Source organism: Heterodontus francisci, chromosome 9 (genome assembly GCF_036365525.1).
Source record: "Heterodontus francisci isolate sHetFra1 chromosome 9, sHetFra1.hap1, whole genome shotgun sequence".
Lineage (NCBI taxonomy): Eukaryota > Metazoa > Chordata > Chondrichthyes > Heterodontiformes > Heterodontidae > Heterodontus > Heterodontus francisci.
This window is the reverse complement of record NC_090379.1, coordinates 37,454,105-37,472,237: the sequence shown is the minus strand read 5'-3', so window position 1 is coordinate 37,472,237 and position 18,133 is coordinate 37,454,105. Positions and strand designations below refer to the sequence as shown.

The following is an 18,133-nucleotide window of genomic DNA, read 5'->3' as shown; positions in this document are numbered from 1 at the left end:
GAAGCTGTCAAGACCCCTCATAATTTTGAATACCTCCATTCAGTCTCCCATTAACCTTCTTTGCTCTAAGTAGAGCAATCCCGGCTTCTACAATCTCTCCACGTAACTAAAGTCCTTCATCCTTGTTCTCACCCTGGTAAACCTCCTTTGTATCCTCCTCAAGGCAATGACATCCTTCCTAAAGTGTGGCGCTAGGAATTGTAAACAGTATGCCAGCTGAGGCTTAACCAGTAATTTGTAAATGTTTGGTATGACTTCCTTGTTTTTTTATTCAGTGCCCCTATTTACCAAGCCAAGAGTCCCCCATGTGCTTTCTTAACTGCCTTATCACCTTGCCGTGCCAACTTCAATGATTTGTAAATATGCACCCAAAGGTCCCTCTGCTCTTTCACTCCCTGAAAATGGTACCATTTGGACTATACTGCCTCCCCATGTTCCTCCTAAATTCCATCACTTCACACTTAATCTGCACTAAATTGCATCTGCCATATGTCTGCCCATTTCACCAGTCTATGTCCTCCTGAAGTCTATTATCCTGCTCACTGTTTACTATGTTGCCACGTTTTGTATCAGCAAAGGAGGACCAAGGGATTGATTAAGAAGAGGAAAATAGAGTACGAGAGTAAGCTTGCGGGGAACATAAAAACTGACTGTAAAAGTTTCTATAGGTATGTGAAGAGAAAAAGATTGGTGAAGACAAATGTAAGTCCCTTACAGTCAGAAACAGGGGGAATTTATTATGGGGAGCAAAGAAATGGCTGACCAACTAAATGCATACTTTGGTTCTGTCTTCACAAAGGAGGACACAAATATCATACCAGAAATGTTGGGGAACACAGGGTTTAGTGAGAGGGAGGGACTGAAGGAAATCAGTATTAGTAGAGAAATGGTGTTGGGGAAATTGATGGGATTGAAGGCCGATAAATCCCTAGGGCCTAATAATCTACATCCCAGAGTACTTAAGGAAGTGGCCCTAGAAATAGTGAATGCATTGGTGGTCATCTTCCAAGATTCTATAGACTCTGGAACAGTTGCTACAAATTGGAGGGTAGCTAATGTAACCCCACTATTTAAGAAGGGAGGTAGAGAGAAAACAGGGAATTATAGACCAGTCAGCCTGACATCGGTAGTGGGGAAAATTCTGGAGTCCATTATCACAGATTTTATAGCAGAGCACGTGGAGAACAGTGGTAGAATCAGACAGATTCAGCGTGGATTTACGAAAGGGAAATCATGCTTGACAAATCTACTCAAATTCTTCGAGGATGTAACTAGTAGAGTTGATGACAAAAAACTGGGTGGGAGGGTGAGTTGTGAGGAGGATGCAGAGAGGCTTCAGGGTGATTTGGACAAGTTGAGTGAGTGGGCTAATGCATGGCAGATGCAGTATAATGTGCATAAATGTGAGGTTATCCACTTTGGTAGCAAAAACAGGAAGGCAACTTATTATATGAACGGCTATAAACTGAGAAAGGGGAATATGCAACGAGAGTTGGGTGTTCTCGTACACCAGGCGCTGAAGGAAAGCATGCAGGTGCAACAGACAGTAAAAAAGGCAAATGGTATGTTGACCTTCATAGCGAGAGGATTCAAGTACAGGAGCAGGGATGTCTTGCTGCAATTGTGCACGGCCTTGGTGAGACCACACCTGGAATATTGTGTGCAGTTTTGGTCTCCTTATCTGAGGACGGATGTTCTTGCTGTAGAGGGCGTGCAGCGAAGGTTTACCAGACTGATTCCTGGGATGGCGGGACTGACGTATGAGGAGAGATTGAGTCGGTTAGGATTATAATCGCTGGAGTTCAGAAGAGTGAGGGGGGATCTGATAGAAACCTATAAAATTCTAACAGGACTTGACAGGGTAAATGCAGGAAGGATGTTCCTGACGGTGGAGGAGTCCAGAACCAGGGTCATAGGTTTTTCCCGTATCCTTAAGACTTTCAGGACTGAGATGAGGAGAAATTTCTTCACCCGGAGAGTGGTGAGCCTGTGGAGTTTGCTACCACAGAAAGCAGTTGAGGCCAAAACATTGTATGTTTTCAAGAAGGAGTTAGATATAGCTCTTGGGGCGAAAAGGATCAAAGGATTTGGGGGAAAAGCAGGAACAGGTTATTGAGTTGGATGATCAGCCATGATCATAATGAATGGCGGAGCGTTCGAAGGGCCGAATGGCCTACTCCTGCTCCTATTTTCTATGTTTCTATATATCATCTGCAAACTTCAAAATTGTGCTTCCTATACCCGAGTTCCGGTCAATTATATATAAGAAAAGCAAATGTCCTAATAATGACCACTGGGGGACTTACTGCATACTTCTTCACACTCAGAAAAATACTGGTTCACTACACAGTGTCTCCTGTCCAATAGCCATTTACCTACCCGAGTTACCATCATCCCTTTAACACCCTGTGCTTCTATTTTCCAAATAAGACTGTTACGTGGTATGTTATCAAATGTCTTCTTAAAGTCCCTATATACAACATCTACTAAACTACCTTCATCAACCCTATCGTTGCTTCATTAAAGAACTCCATCAGTTTGACAGACACGATCTTCCTTCAACAAATTCACGCTGGCTGTCTCCTATTAACCCAGGCTTCTGCAAGTGAGAATTAATTTTATCCTTGACAATGGTCTCTAATATTTTTCCTATCACTATAATCACAACTTGTATTTATATAGCACCTATAATGTATTAAAACGCCTCAAGGGACTTCACAGGAATGTTACCAAACAAAATTTGACACCGACCCACGTGAGATATTGGAGCAGATGACCGAAGCTTGTTCAAAGAGGTAGGCTTTAAGGAGCATTTTATAGGAAGAAGGAGATTTATAGAGGCAGAAGTTTAGGGATGGAATTCCAGGGTTTAGGGCTTTGGCAGCTGAAGGCATGACTGTCCGTGGTGGAGTGATTTAATATAGGGTATGCTCGAGAGGCCAGAATTGGAGGAGCGCCGATATCTTGAAGGGATGTGGAGCTGGGGGCAATTTCAGAGATAGGGAGGGGCATGGTCATGAAAGGATTGTAAACAAGGTGAGGACTTAAAAATGAGACATACCTTAACTGGGAGCCAATGTAGGCCAGTGAATACAGAGGTGATGGTGAACGGGACTTGGTGTGAGTTAAGGCACAGGCAGCAGAGATTTGAACGATCTAAAGTTTATGGAGGGTAGAAAGTGGGAATTGGCCAGGAGTGCATTGAAATAGTCAAGTCTACAGGTAACAAGGCATGGATAAGGGTTGCTGAGCCAGAGGTGAAGGCTGGCAATGTTACCGAGGTGGAAATAAGTGACCTTAGGGTTGTGGTAGGTAGCTCAATTCATCTTTAAATATATTACTAAGGTTGCAAACCGTCTGTTTCAGCCTCACACAGTTGTCAAGTAAAGGGATCGAGTCGGTGGCTAAGCAGTGGAGATTCTGGTGGGTTTCAAAGACAATTCGGCCTTCCCAATATTTAGTTGGAGGAAATTGCTGTGTGGTCAGCCATATCAAATGCTGCAGACAGATCAAAAAAGGATGATGAGGGATAGTCACAGTCACATAGAATATATTTGTGACTTTGAGAGCTGTTTTTGTACTGTCGGGTAGAAACCTGTTTGGAGACATTCAAACATTGAGTACTGGGAAGGCTGGTGTTACGGTTAAGTGAGGAGGGGTCGAAGGGCTTTCCACTTTTCCCTCTCTTTGTTTTACCACAACAGGTTTAATTCTTTCTTAAAGTGGATGTACTAGCCAATTCAGTAGGTGCTTGATTGGTTCTTATGATTGTTACGGCCAGGTGAGAAGGGGTCTAGAGGGTTCCCTCTCAGCCTTTGCCTGGTTTAAATGTAACAGGGTTTAATTTGAAAACACCATGTTTTTAGTTCCCCCTCAGTGAATCCTTGTTCATTGCTCCAATTGTAAGGCAAAGAAATCAAACAGGCTTCCTTAGATTTAAACAAGAAAGGTAGAAGTTTATTAATCTTAAACTCTAATCCGGTTAACAACTACGAATATGTGACGCGGCCACGCTAGCATGCATATGCAATAAACACACGCAGACAAAAAAAGTAGAAGGAATAAAGGGGGAAGGTTTGAGGCAATATCTGGTAGTTACAGTCCTTTTAAGTTCATTGTGGAGTCTTTGATTGCCAGTAAGTCTTGCAATTCATTGGGGCCCAGTTCACGCTTCAACGTGTTTCATTGTAGGAATCTTTACTCTCTTGATGTTTATGTGTCTTCTGTGGGTCTGGTGGATTGGGAGAAAGCGATCGAGAGAGGCTTCCTTGTTCTAGCTTCATTTGATCACTGCCTTCTGAATTCAGACTGTCCTGTGGCTAGTTCAAAAAACCTGGACCAGCCAGTTAGTCATGTGACCAGCTGGTTTAACCAGACCTGGCTCTGTGGATTGTATCACCTTAGCAGGGTCTGGATTGCGCTTCCTTACACCTTCAATGTCTGGTGATCAAAATCCATTTGGGTTAATTGGAGCTGGAAATAGGCCTTTGCCTCCACAAGCAGCGTCTCTTAGTATGCAAATGTCCTTCCAGCCCAGTGTCTGGTGATCTTCAAACAAGTCATTTCTTCACTCCAGCAACAGTATAAAATCAATGTTCAGATGACAAAATTAATAAACCTCATTCTTGGCAGGTGCATGAAATGATCATAGCAAGAACCAATCAGACAGGTTTTCGTGAGTTAACAAAGAAAGAAGTTAACTTTATTGTACCTAAACCGAACTAATAAAAATAATAAACAATGCGCCAACTTTCACTCTCTCACACACTCTGGAGGTTTACACACACGAATAGGTTACAGTGGGGAAAATTGGTTGAGTTAGAGTCCATAAAAAAGGGTATACCGTCTGTGGCGTTTGGTGATTCAGCTGGCTTCTGGCTGAATTCGTGGTGCTAAGGTTTTAGTTTGAAGAGGTAGATAACTGGTTCGGTGGGTCTCTTGGAGACAGCAATGTGAGTGATTTCCTCCAGCGGGGTACCGATTGTAGCAGAGTATTCAAAGGTGTTCAGTCAACAGGCAGGATTTGAAATCTTTCAAGCTGGAATGAAGAGGGAGAGAGGGACCCCCACATAGGTCTACACTTGTCAGAGTTCAGTTGCTTCTCCGCTCTCTGCTGCTGAAACACGCAAGCTTAAAACCACAGATGGGGAGGGGCTTGTCACATTACAGTCACTCAGTCATTCAAACATAGCAGTTAGCAGTATTTTTCTCTTGCTAAAAAGAACAGGTAGTTCCTTTAAACATCCTTGCTCTTGGTTCTTGCTGGGGCATAAGCAGACATTTTGTCTTCCTCCTCACAATCAGTGCATTGTAGGATACAGTGTTGCAAATTAGGTAGCCATCTTAAGCTGCCAGCAAAGTCATCCTTTTAGCTGGTCTTTTAAAAAAAATCTTTAAAAAAAAATAGATATAAATTCAGGTCTCCAGTCAGTGGATTAAAGAAAATTATCATTCAACGAAACACATTGGTGTAACAATGGACACAGATTTGGGAGGAGACAGAGCATTCAAAGACTTGTCCCTAAGTGGTTCTACCATTCCTTTAACTATCCTTTTGCTTTTTTTATGTTCATAAAAGGTTTTTGGGTTCCCTTTTATGTTAGCTAATCTTTTCACATACTCTCTCTTTGCTTTTGTATCCTTTTTTCAATCTTCCACTGCACTGTCTGTATTTTTTTTTACTGTATTCTGTACCTGACATTTGTCATAATCTCAGTTATATACAGCACAGAAGGAGGAGATTTGGCCCTTCGGGCCTATGCTGGCTCTCCATAGAGCAATCTAGTCAGTCCCATTCCCCCGCTTTATCTCCGTAACCCTGCAGATTTATTTCCTTCAAGTGCCTGTCCAGTTTCCTTAATTTTATTTCCTTTGTCATCTGGAACCTCTAGCTTTAGTTGTCTTATCTTTCCACCTTATGGGAATATTTTGAGTTGTACTTGAAGACCTGCCATTGCTCATGTACTGTTTTCCCAGCCAGTCGTTGTTTCCAGTCCACCTGTACTAGATCCCTAGTTCTAGATTCTCCCACAGGCCAAACATCCTTTCCACATCCACCTTGTCAAGACCCCTCAGGATTTTATCTATTTCAATCAAGTCGCCTCTTGCTCTTCTAAATTCCAGCGGATGCAAGCCTAGCCTGTCCAATCTATTCCATAAGATAGCCCGCCCATTTCAGGTATCAGTCTAGTAAACCTCTGAACTGCTTCCAATGGATGTACATCCCTCCCTATATAAGGAGACCAGTACTGCACCGAGTATTCCAGATGTGGTCTCACCAATGCCCTGTATAGCTGAAGCATAACCTCCCTACGTCTGTACTCAATTCCCCTTGCGATAAATGATAACATTCTATTAGCTTTCATAATTATGTGCTGTACCTGCATACTCACCTTTTACGATTCGTGCACTAAGACACCCAGATCCCTCGGCATCTCAGAGCTCTGCAATCTCTCACCATTTAGATAATATGCTTTTTTATTCTTCCTGCCAAAATGGGCAATTTCACATTTTTCCAAATTATACTCCATTTGTCAGGTCTTTGCCCACTCGCTTAACCTATCTATATCCCTTTGTAGCCTCCTTATGTCCTCTTCACAACTTACTTTCCTACTTGTCTTTGTGTCATCAGCAAATTTAGCAGCCATAGCTTTGGTCCCTTCATCTAAGTCATTTATATAAATTGTAAAAAGTTGAGGCCCAGCACAGATCCCTGTGGCACACCACTCGTTACATCTTGTCAACCAGAAAATGACCCATTTATGCCTACTCTCTGTTTCCTGTTAGCTAGCCAATCTTCTATCGAATATGTTACTCCCTACACCATGAGCTTTTACTTTTTGCGATAACCATTGATGTGGCACCTTATCCAATGCCTTCTGGAACTCTAAGTACAATACATCCACCGGTTCCCTTCATCCACAGCACATGTAACTCCCTCAAAGAACTCCAATAAATTGGTTCAACATGATTTCTCTTTCACAAAACCATGTTGACTCTGCCTGATTACCTTGACTTTTTCTAAGTGCCCTGCTATACTGTCTTTAATAATAGCTTCTAACATTTTCCCTAAGACAGATGTTAAGCTAACTGGCCTGTAGTTTCCTGCTTTCTGTCTCCCTCCTTTTTTGAATAAAGGAGTTACGATATTTTCCAATCTAACGGAACCTTCCTTGAATCTAGGGAATTTTGGAAAATTAAAACTAACGCATCAACTATCTCACTAGCCATTTCTTTTAAGACCCTAGGATGAAGTTCATCAGGATCCAGGGACTTGTCAGCCTGCAGCTTCAACAATTTGTTCAGTACCTGGTGATTTGTAATTTTCTTGAGTTGCTCCCTTCCTTCTATTTCCTAACTTACAGCTAATTCTGGGATGTTACTTATATTCTCTATACTGAAGATTGATGCAAAATATCTGTTCAATTCATCTGCCATCTTCTTCTTATCCATTATTAATTCCCCAGACTCACTTTCTATAGGACCAACGCTCACTTTGTTAACTTTTCTTTTTTAAATATCTATAGAAACTCTTACTATCTGTCTTTATATTTCTAGCTAGATTTCTCTCGTACTCTAAGTTTACTTTCCTTATCAATCTTTTAGTCATTCTTTGCTGTTTTTTATATTCTGTCCATTCTTCTGACCTGCCATCTTTCTTTGCACAATTATATGCTTTTTCTTTAAGTTTGATACTATCTTTAACTGTTTTTATTAACCATGGATGGCGAGTCCTCCCCGCCCCTTGGAATTTTTCTTTCTCGTTGAAATGTATGTATTCTGTTCTATTCCAGTTGGGTACATAGAAACATAGGAGCAGGAGTGGCCATTCAGCTTGTCAAGCCTGCTCCGCCATTCAGTTAGATCATGCTGATCACCTAACTCAGCGCCACTTTCCCACACTTTCCACGTATCCCTTGATTGTCATTAGTTTCCAGAACTCTATCGATTTCTGTCTTGAACATGCTCAATGATTGAGCTTCCATAGCCCTCTTGGTAGAGAATTCCAAAGATTGACCACCCTCTGAGTGAAGAAATTCCTAATCATCTCTGTCTTAAATGCCTACCCCTTATTCTGAGACTATTTCCCCTAGTTCTAGACTCACCAGCCAGGGGAAACATCCTATCTTGTCACGCTCTGTAAGAATTTTGTAAGTTTCAATGAGATCACCTCTCATTCTTTGAATCTCTGGAGGGTATAGGCCCAGTTTCCTCAGTCTCTCCTCATAAGAAAATCCCACCATCCCAAGGATTAGTCTAATGAACCTCCATTGCACTCCCTCTATGGCAAGTATATCCTTCTTTAGATAAAGAGACCAAAACTGTACACACTGCTCCAGGTGCGATCTCACCAAGGCTGTATGCAATTGCAGTAAGACTTCTTTACACCTGTACTCAAATCCCTTGCGATAAAGGCCAACATACAATTTGTCTTCCTAATTGCTTGCTGCATCTGCATGCTAGCTTTTGACTCATGACAGTACTATCATGACTATGGTATATTCACCTTTGATTGTTCTCCGTCTTTTCATATCTACTTTATACCTAATTTTATTATCACTATTACCCAGATGTTCTCACACTGAGACACACTGCACCTGCCCTATTTCATTCCGTGGAACTAGATCCAGCACTGCTTCCTTTCTCAGGTTAGAAAAGCATTAAAGTTCTCCTGTACATACTTTACGAATTCTTCATTCTCCTTGCACTTTACTCTGTTCTTTCCACCGTCTATAATGCAGTAATTGAAGTTCCCTATTATTATAGTTTTTTTTTACATTTCTCTGAAATTTACCTACAGATTTACTGCTTTATCACCTCCTCACTATTTGGGGTTCATCGAATTGTTTACGGCATAGAAAGAGGCCATTTGGCTCATAGAGTACATGCCGGCTCTCTGCGGAACAATCCACTCTGTCCCACTTACCCATTCAATTCCTGTTGCCCTGCACATTTATTTCCTTCAGGTGCTCATCCAATTTCCTCTTGAAATCATTGATTGTCTGCACTTCCACCATCCTCGTGGGCAGCGAGTTCCAGGTGATTACCACTCGCTGCGTAAAAAAGGTTCTTCCTCACAGTCTCCCTGCATCTGTTGTCCAAAACTTTCAATCTGTGTCCCCTGGTCCCTGTACCATCAGTTAAGGGGAACAGTTTTTCCTTGTCTAGCTTATCTAAGCCTGTCATAATCTTATACACCTCTATCAAATCTCTCCTCAATTTCCTTTGTTGTAAGGAGAACAACCCCAGCTTTCCCAACCTAACCTTGTAACCAATATCCCCCATCCCTGGAACCATTCTGGTAACTCTCCTCTGCACCCTCTCAAGGACCGTCACATCTTTCCTAAAGTGTGGTGACCAGAACTGGATGCATACTCTAGTTGTGGCCTAACCAGAGCTTTATAAAGGTTTAGCATAACTTCTGTTTTTGTACACTGTGCCTCTATTTATGACGTTCCCATATACTTTGCTAGCACTCTTTCAATATGTCCTACCACCTTCAAAGATTGATGCACATGCCCCCCCCCCCACCCCCCGACCAGGTCCCTCTGTTCCTGCACACTTTAGAACTGCGCCATTAAGTCTGTATTGCCTCACCCTATCCCTTCTGCCAAATGCATCACCTCACACTTGTCTGTATTAAATTCCATTTGCCACTTGTCTGCTAGCCTATCTATGTCCTGTTGTAGGCAGTTCGTATCATCCTCACTGGTTGCCACTCCTCCAAATCTCCACTCCTCTAAATCTGTAGGTTCTATGGTAAACATTCAGCAACATCTCTTTTCTGTTCCTTAATTCACGTAATTGTTCCAGTGCAGAAGGAGGCCATTTGGCCCATCGTGTCTGCACTGGCTCTCTGAAAGAGCAATTCCCTCAGTCCCATTCCCCTGCCTCTTCCTTTTCATAAAACTCTCTAATTCCCTTTTGAATGCTTCAGTTGAACCTGCCTCCAGCACTTTCTCAGGCAGCGCATACCAGACCTTAACCACTCGCTGCGTGAAAAAGTTTTTCTACATGTCTCTTTTGCTTCTCTCACCAAATACTTTAAATCTGTGCCCTCTCGTTCTCAATCCTTTCACGAGTAGGAACAGTTTCTCTCTATTTACTCTGTCCAGCCCCCTCATGATTTTGAACACCTCTATCAAATCACTTCTCAGCCTTTTCTTCTCCAAGGCAAACAGTCACAACTTCTGCAATCTATCTTCATAACTGAAATTCCTCATCCCTGGAACCATTCTCGTGAATCTCTTCTGTACTCTCTCCAATGCCCTCACGTCTTTCCTCAAGTGCGGTCCCCAAAATTGGATGCAGTACTCCATCTGAGGCCAAACTAGTGTCTTATACAAGTTCAACTTAACTTCCTTGCTCTTGTACTCTATGCCTCTATTAATAAAGCTCAGGATACTGTTTTCTTTATTAACTGCTCTCTCAACCTGTCCTGCCACCTTTAATGACTTGTGTACATGTACACTTAGGTCCCTCTGCTCCTGGACCTCCTTTAGAATTGTACCCTTTATTCTGTATTGTCTCCATGTTCTTCCCACCAAAATGAATCACCTCACATTTCTCTACATTGAACTTCGTCTTCCCATTCCACCAACTTGTCCATGTCCTCTTGAAGTTCTACACTATCCTCCTTCACAGTTCACAATGCTTCCATGTTTCATATATTCTGCAAACTTTGAAATTGTGCCCTGTACACCAAGGTCCAGGTCATTAATATATATCAGAAAAAGCAAGGATCCCAACACTGATCCCTGGGCAACTCCACTACAGACCTTCCAGCCTGAAAAACATCCATTAACCACCACTCTTTATCTCCTGTCACTCAGCCAATTTCGTATCCATGTTGCTCTCGTCCCTTTTATTCCATGAGCTACAAGTTTGCTCACAAATCTGTTGTTTAGCACAACATCAAATGCCTTTTGAAAGTCCATTTACACCACATCAACAACATTGTCCTCATCAACCCTCTCTGTTACTTCCTCAAAAAACTCCAAGTTAGTTAAACATGATTTTCCCTTAAGAAACCCATGCTGCTTTCCTTCATTAACTCTTATTTGTCCATGTGACTATTGATTTTGTCCCGAATTATTTTTTCTAGAAGTTTTCCCACCACTGAAGTTAAACTGATTGGCCTGTAGTTGCTGGGCTTATCTTTACACCCTTTTTTGAACAAGGGTGTAACGTTTGCAATTCTCCAGTCCTCTGGCACCACCCCTGAGTCTAAGGAAGACTGGAAAATTACGGCAGTGCCTCTGCGATGTCCACCCTCACTTTACTCAGTACCCTTGGATGCTTCTCATCCAGCCCTGGTGCCTTGTCCGCTTTAAGTTCAGACAGCTGATCTAATACTTCCTCTTTATTAATTTTAAACCCCTCTAGTGTCTGACTTACCTCCTCTTTCAACATTGCCTGGGTTGCATCTTCTTCCTTGGTAAAAACAGATGCAAAGTAATCATTTAATATCTCAGTTATGCCCTCTGCCTCCATGTGTAAATCCCCTTTCTGGTCTCTAATCAAATAAATTCAGTCTTTGAACCCTCGGGTATATCATCCCTATATACAGCTGTAATACTATCCTCGATCAATAATGCCCCCACCCCACCCCAATCAGCAGTCCTTTTCTTCTCCTGAAAACATTGTAGCCAGGAATGTTTAATTCCCATTCCTTCCCATGTTTAAGTCATTGGACCTGTAGCTCGTCAAACTTATTAGGAATACTCCTCGCATTATAACACACTTGCATTTCAGCACAATGCTAATCAGCTTTGCTTTTTTTCTCACTTTCTAATTCCTGCTGCTCTTAAACTATTCTTTGTTCTGTTGCTGTTTGTCGTTCCTAGTTTTCTACATACCCTGTCTCTCTCCTCTGCTGCTGTGTTTTGGTGCCCCTCCCCATGCCAAATTTAAACCCTCTCCCATTTAACCAGGTAACATCCCATGAGGACATTGGTCCCAGCCTCCTTCAGGTGTGACCCATTTGGCTTGTACAGATCCTTCTTGCCCCAGAACTGGTCCCAATCTAAAGCCCTCCCTCCTGCAACACTTCTCCAGGCACACATTCACCTGCACTGTTTTCCTGTTTCTGTACTCATTAGAACGTGAGACTCTGAGTAATCCAGAGATTAACAACTTTTGAGGTCCTGTTCTTTAATTTTTTTTTCAAGTTCCTGAAACTCTGCCTATAGGACCTCAACCCTTTTCCTACCTATGTCATTGGTTCCAACAGGGACCATGACTTTTGGCTGTTTCTCTTCCCCTTGCAGAATGTCTTGCACTCGTTCAGTAATATCTGAAATAAATGAAAAATGCCAGAAATAAACTGCAGGTTCATGAGTATTTGTAAAAGGAAAAGTCAGGTAATGTTTTGAGTACAGACTAATCTTTCATCAGCAATCAAAACTGGTGGATATGAAAGCCCCTAACTATTGTCGAAAGCAAGGAGGAAAATTTGCTGACAAAATGTAGTAATTGCAAAGACAAAGTTAATATGTTTAAAAGCAGGAGATTGGTAGATGATATAAAAGAATATTTTGGTGAAAGTTAGTGGTCACACCGGGGGTTGCAGAGTGTGGAAGAGAAGAGGGGATACCATTCCTGAAGCATGTGTTGAATGAATGTGGACAAGGACTGAAGCCAAAAAGGCAATGAAAATTGTTAAGTCATGAGTCACATTTGGGGATTGGACTGGTGTGTTAGCAAACATTTATTGATCAAAACAATCTGTCTTTGGCTCACTTAGTGTTAGAGGACTATAGCGTGAACAATGAATATAGTTTTCCAAATTGAAGTAAATACCAACAGTCTTGCGTGGAAGGAGTGTTTGGGACCCTGTACGATAGTGTGGAAAGAGAATACAAAAGAAGGTGCCAAGGAAAGGGCAGCTAGAAGGTGGATTGCAGAAGAATCAATAGCTATGTAAGAATCTGGCTAATGCCTTGTCTTATTATTTAGTTGGTTTGAGAATCTAGCATTGACAAACTTAGTAAGGAATGTAAGATTAGCAGATTCTTCAAGGTTGCTCTGTTCAGCATTTCCCCACGATACTTCTGTATCCATTGTAAGCTAGCTTAATTGTTCTTTAAATTTCTGCACTCCTAAAGTCAGGTGATACAATTCTTATAAAAAGATCTATTGGTCTATAGGAATATAATTAATTAACCTGCTGTCTTATCTTGCTCAGGGTCCTTATTCTGCAAAGAGATGTTTTAGACACTATTAGTTTTCTGCTCATGTCAAGTTATCATAACATGAGTCATTTTCTACTATTATTCCTAAATATACAAGATCCATCCCAGATCGAATGGACCTTCTGGAAAAAAGGAAATTGTGTTTCTTGGTGGAATCGCATGGATAGAAAAGGTGTTCAAGTGATTGTGAAGGTCCCAGATTGATATGTTCAAGGGGCCTTGTCAACTATTGCTGACTTAAAGCCTTAGCTGAGGAGCAAGGAGGATGTTTCAGAAACTCTGGTGCTGAATATGGAATCATGAAGAGTGGATGCAACATGTACTGAGAATAGTCATTTGGTAGTATAGAATGGCGGCACAGTGGCGCAGTGGTTAGCACTGCAGCCTCACAGCTCCAGGGACCCGGGTTCGATTCTGGGTACTGCCTGTGCGGAGTTTGCAAGTTCTCCCTGTGTCTGCGTGGGTTTCCTCCGGGTGCTCCGGTTTCCTCCCACATGCCAAAGACTTGCAGGTTGATAGGTTAATTGGCCATCATAAATTGCCCCTAGTATAGGTAGGTGGTAGGGAAATATATAGGGACAGGTGGGGATGTGATAGGAATACGGGATTGGTGTAGGATTAGTATAAATGGGTGGTTGATGGTCGGCACAGACTCGGTGGGCCGAAGGGCCTGTTAAAGTGCTGTATCTCTAAACTAAACTAAACTAAACTTGAGAATTGCTGAAAATAGAGACATGTTGTCAAAGCTTTACGTCTTGCACTCATCAGGACAATACGCAAGAATAACCAATGTAAGGGAAATCAACTTATACTGCATGAGAAGGGAGTGCTGATTGGTTGGCAAGTGAACTCTGATTGGTAGAGGCGTTGCCATAGAGAATGCACCAGTTTACGGTGACTGACAGTTAACTGCCAAGCTTTGTTTGAAATTTAAACCAGGCAGCTTGATTCTGATTGGTCAAGGCATTACCCTGAGGAATGAACCAGCGAATGGCTGTCCCTTATTTTGTTCAGCTGAAACAGGCTCAATGTGTTTACATGTTCTTTCTGTCTGCAAAGAACAGAGCCCTGTGTATTAAAATATGTAGCTTCCAGTAGACCCAAATGCGCCATACTGTGAGCCCTACAAACAATCTTAAATTGGTTGTCAGCGTAATTCTTAGCACACTGCGGATTATTTAGCAAATGTTGTCCAATCACGGAATCACATCAAATGTTGGACACTGTGTTTTGAGTTTTGCAAGCACGGGCTTAAAAAACACTTGCTGGACTTGTGTAAGAGCAATAAGCTGCCAAATGATACATATGACCGGGTTCGTCCTCGCGGCTCGCTGCGTCCGCGTATGTATGGGCTGCCCATACATATGCCCGGTTCTGCACAACATGATTTGGCCAAATGGTTGGGCGAAGTGTTATAACCAGTTTTGAGCAAGTTTTCCACATACACGGTGAAGGATTCCTTCACATTTGCAAAACTATACAGGACTTGCATATCTATAGCAATGCCGTGTCCATGTGCTCATTTGACATTGCTAGCCTGTTCACCAATGTACCACTTAAGGAAGCCATAGATATTTGCACTACAGCACTATATTGTTGTGATCTAGACCCACCATGATCGCGTGAATCAGTATTCATTGAACTTATGAACTCGGCAACTCATGCTGTTCAGTTCAGTTTTAATGACACCATGTATGCCCAAATAGATGGTGTTGCCATGGGATCCGCTCCAGGCCCAGCTCTCGGAAACATCTTTGTTGGGTTCCATGAGAGATGTGTCTTTGAGGGAATGACACCTAACTTCCTACCTCTTGTATATTTCCGACATGCAGGACGTTTGAATCCACAGCTGCATGCAATAATTTCCTTGCACTTCTTAATGGGCTCCATCCTGCACTCAAATTCACCTTTGAAATGGAGCATTCAGAACAGTTCTGAAGAAGGGTCACTGACCTGAAACATTAACTCTGCTTCTCTCCCCATGGATGCTGCCAGACCTGCTGAGTATTTCCAGCAATTCATTTTATTTCAGATTTCCAGCATCCGCAGTATTTTGCTTTATAGTTGTGGGAGTCAGTGACCTTGAAATATAGCTTTATAGAAACCCCATTACCTGAGATGGACAAAGAGAAATCTAGGGACGGCATAAGGGCCTGAAATGAATCCTGAGAAGATGAAAGGAAATTAGAATTGTACTGAATTGACCTTTTCACGACCAGAGCAATTGCCTTAAATAGCTTCAACAGACATCAGTATGATGAAGGTAGAGGAGGTTAGGGAACCGATCTGAGTAAAATTCATTTTATGGACTGCACTATCGTCTTTGAAATATCAAAGTAAAACTCTTCTCCTGCACAATCTCTTAACATACAATTGATCCCTGAAACATGAGCACTACCACCAAGCCAGAGGTTGCTCAGACCTTTCTACCTTTCAGTACTCTGACAGACGTCTGAGGTAAGGTCATCCTGATAAATTGTTTAACATCCTTTGGAAAAAACATTGAATACAAAGAACACTCGACAACGCTGATTTATGTTAAAAGCCATTCACAGGCTATCAGCTACTTAGAATATTTGTCCAGATATAGTAAATTTCAAATACAACTCGACACCTGAAGTGTCAAGCTACCCAAATTCAATAGAATGATATCCAAACAACCAGGTGCCGAGAACTACTTCTAAAGGAATAAAACATCTGAAATGACTCCTTTATTACAACACAAATTGTAATGTATATTTTATAGTTTGCTGAAACCAGTAATGACTCTGGTAATTGTGGCCAGTTAAAAGAACAATCAGTAAATCTGATGCAGCCATAATTGCTTAATTGTTGTCACACTAGAAACACTGTACACCCATGTTGAAAGGAGGTTCTATGTTCCCATCCATCACAACGAAGATCTTCAAGTTATCTGCTTCCTCCCTAAGTAGCACAACTCCCTCCCACTATACTTTGCCTGTCAAAGCTTGTTTTACCCTTTTAATTCCACTCATTTTCTTCCAAGTGAAAGACCTCCTTGTGGCATGCCACTTTAATTCTGCCTCCCTTTCTGATCTCTGCAGGGTTTGGAAAACTAATGCTTTTACTTATTTTCTCCAGTGTGCAATCATTAGATAGAAATATAAATTTAATAGGTCCTGCAATCGCCCCACTGCAGTTCTTCATGCAAGCAGTTTTCAATTTAGCGTACCACCATACGGAGGGATTATGTTGAATCAAGCCACTATCCCTTGAAGAGGGAAAATCTTGTTCAATCTCAACACAACTGAGCTTAAGGGCAAGATTTTTAGCTCCATATGGGGGTGAGCAGAGGTGGGCGGGCGCAAAGATTCTCTTTGCCGGCTGGCATGCTGGTTTGCCAGCCACGGATAGCTAATTGAGCTAGTTAAAGGCCTGTTGTCAGAGACCGACTGAAATTTTCCAGTCGGCCTGCAGGCCACTTGAGGCTTCGGGGACTAGGCTAGTTGCCTGGAGGTGGTCTCCCAGCAGCAGACTGGGGCCAGCGTTCCAGGCAGGCTTTGAGGCCCTCCCTACCTGCAGCTGGAGACCGCCATTTGGAGGGGTTCCCCCTCCATAATGGTGGCCTGGCTGCTGATTCCATTTTTAAATGTAAAAGTTTAAAATGTTGGAGAGAGGGTGCCTCAAAGTGAAAACACTTTCTCTCTGTCTCTCACCTGAACTACAGGTTTCATCTCATTCTGAGCTGGAGCGCCTCCTATTGGTCTTCCAGCTTCAAGAGCTTATCCACCATCAGGGAAAATCACTGCCAGGTGACTGTTTGCCACACAGTATGAGGTGTGACCACCATTTGACCCTGATGTCGAGGTCCCAACCCAAGGGGCAAATTCTTGCCCTAAGTGTCAGCAAAAGCAGGAATTGAAGCCCATTCAAAACATTGTGAAGTAGTATCAGGGTAAAAGCTATAACTTGAACTTCAGTTAATGTTCCTACTACATAAAAATGTAAAATTAGAAGGTGAATTTAGGGACGTTTTTAGGATCTAGATATAAAATTTTGGCTGCCTTTTTTTTTGTTGCAATGAAATTGAGTCTGGGATCAGGGAATAGAAATTGCCGGTTTTAACCTGAGCTGAAATTGAAGCCATCTTAGATTAAACTAACTTTGAAGCAGCATCAGAAGCTTATCATCTGAAATAATAAAACAAGGGTTCTTTGCGTGTCCAGTTGTCAAGTAGCAATATTAACATTTAAGATTTGACTTTGTTTCCGAAAGTATGACTGGCCATTGCTATAATTTCATGGCTTATCATTCGTTTTTCCTCTTCTCGCTTTTCTTTTTTCTGTTCTTACTCTTTAGTACCTTTTACTTTCCAGTTCTCCTTGCACACAATTGACAATCTGAGAACCTGAAGAGTCCAGGAAGAATATAGTCAGATGAAAGGGCCTTACATCAAGCCTTGGCATGTTTACCATTCCTCACTTTAGCACGTGAAATGCAGTTTTAGTGTTCACAGTATGTAAGAAAGAGGGTAAAGAATGAGCTAAACACTCTACAAAGGATTGCCAATTCAGAGTGCAACAAAGAAGGATTACAGATGGAAAAAAATCTAGTGTTGCTCTTTACAGGTGTGTAGATTGCTTCTGATTTTTAGCTCCCTGGAAAGTAACTTGCCTCAAAAGAAGTAGTGAATAAAATTTTCCAATACTTGTGATACTCATGTGCCAGAACATGCTGTCTTTATGCTGTGCATTTGACACTTAGTTTTTGAATAGTGACAAAAGTCCATCTGGGATAATATTGGTGCAAACAGAAACACCACCTCAATGTGCTCTCATTTCATTTAACCGATTATTTTAATCAGTGCTTTCAATCAGCAAAAACTACTCTCAAAATTGGAGACCAGAAATTGTACACCGTGCACGTTTGCTCTTGCTTACACTGATCTCCTCCAGCTCCCATTCCCACTGATCTGAATA

At 41.9% G+C, this 18,133-nt stretch overlaps 1 protein-coding gene across 4 annotated transcripts in view; it reads left to right on the top strand.

Moving 5' to 3' along the window:
- The window catches only part of ppm1aa (protein phosphatase, Mg2+/Mn2+ dependent, 1Aa), a 139,251-nt gene that overhangs the window by 26,113 nt on the left and 95,005 nt on the right, over positions 1–18,133 (top strand). The gene's annotated exons all lie outside the window — the stretch shown is intronic.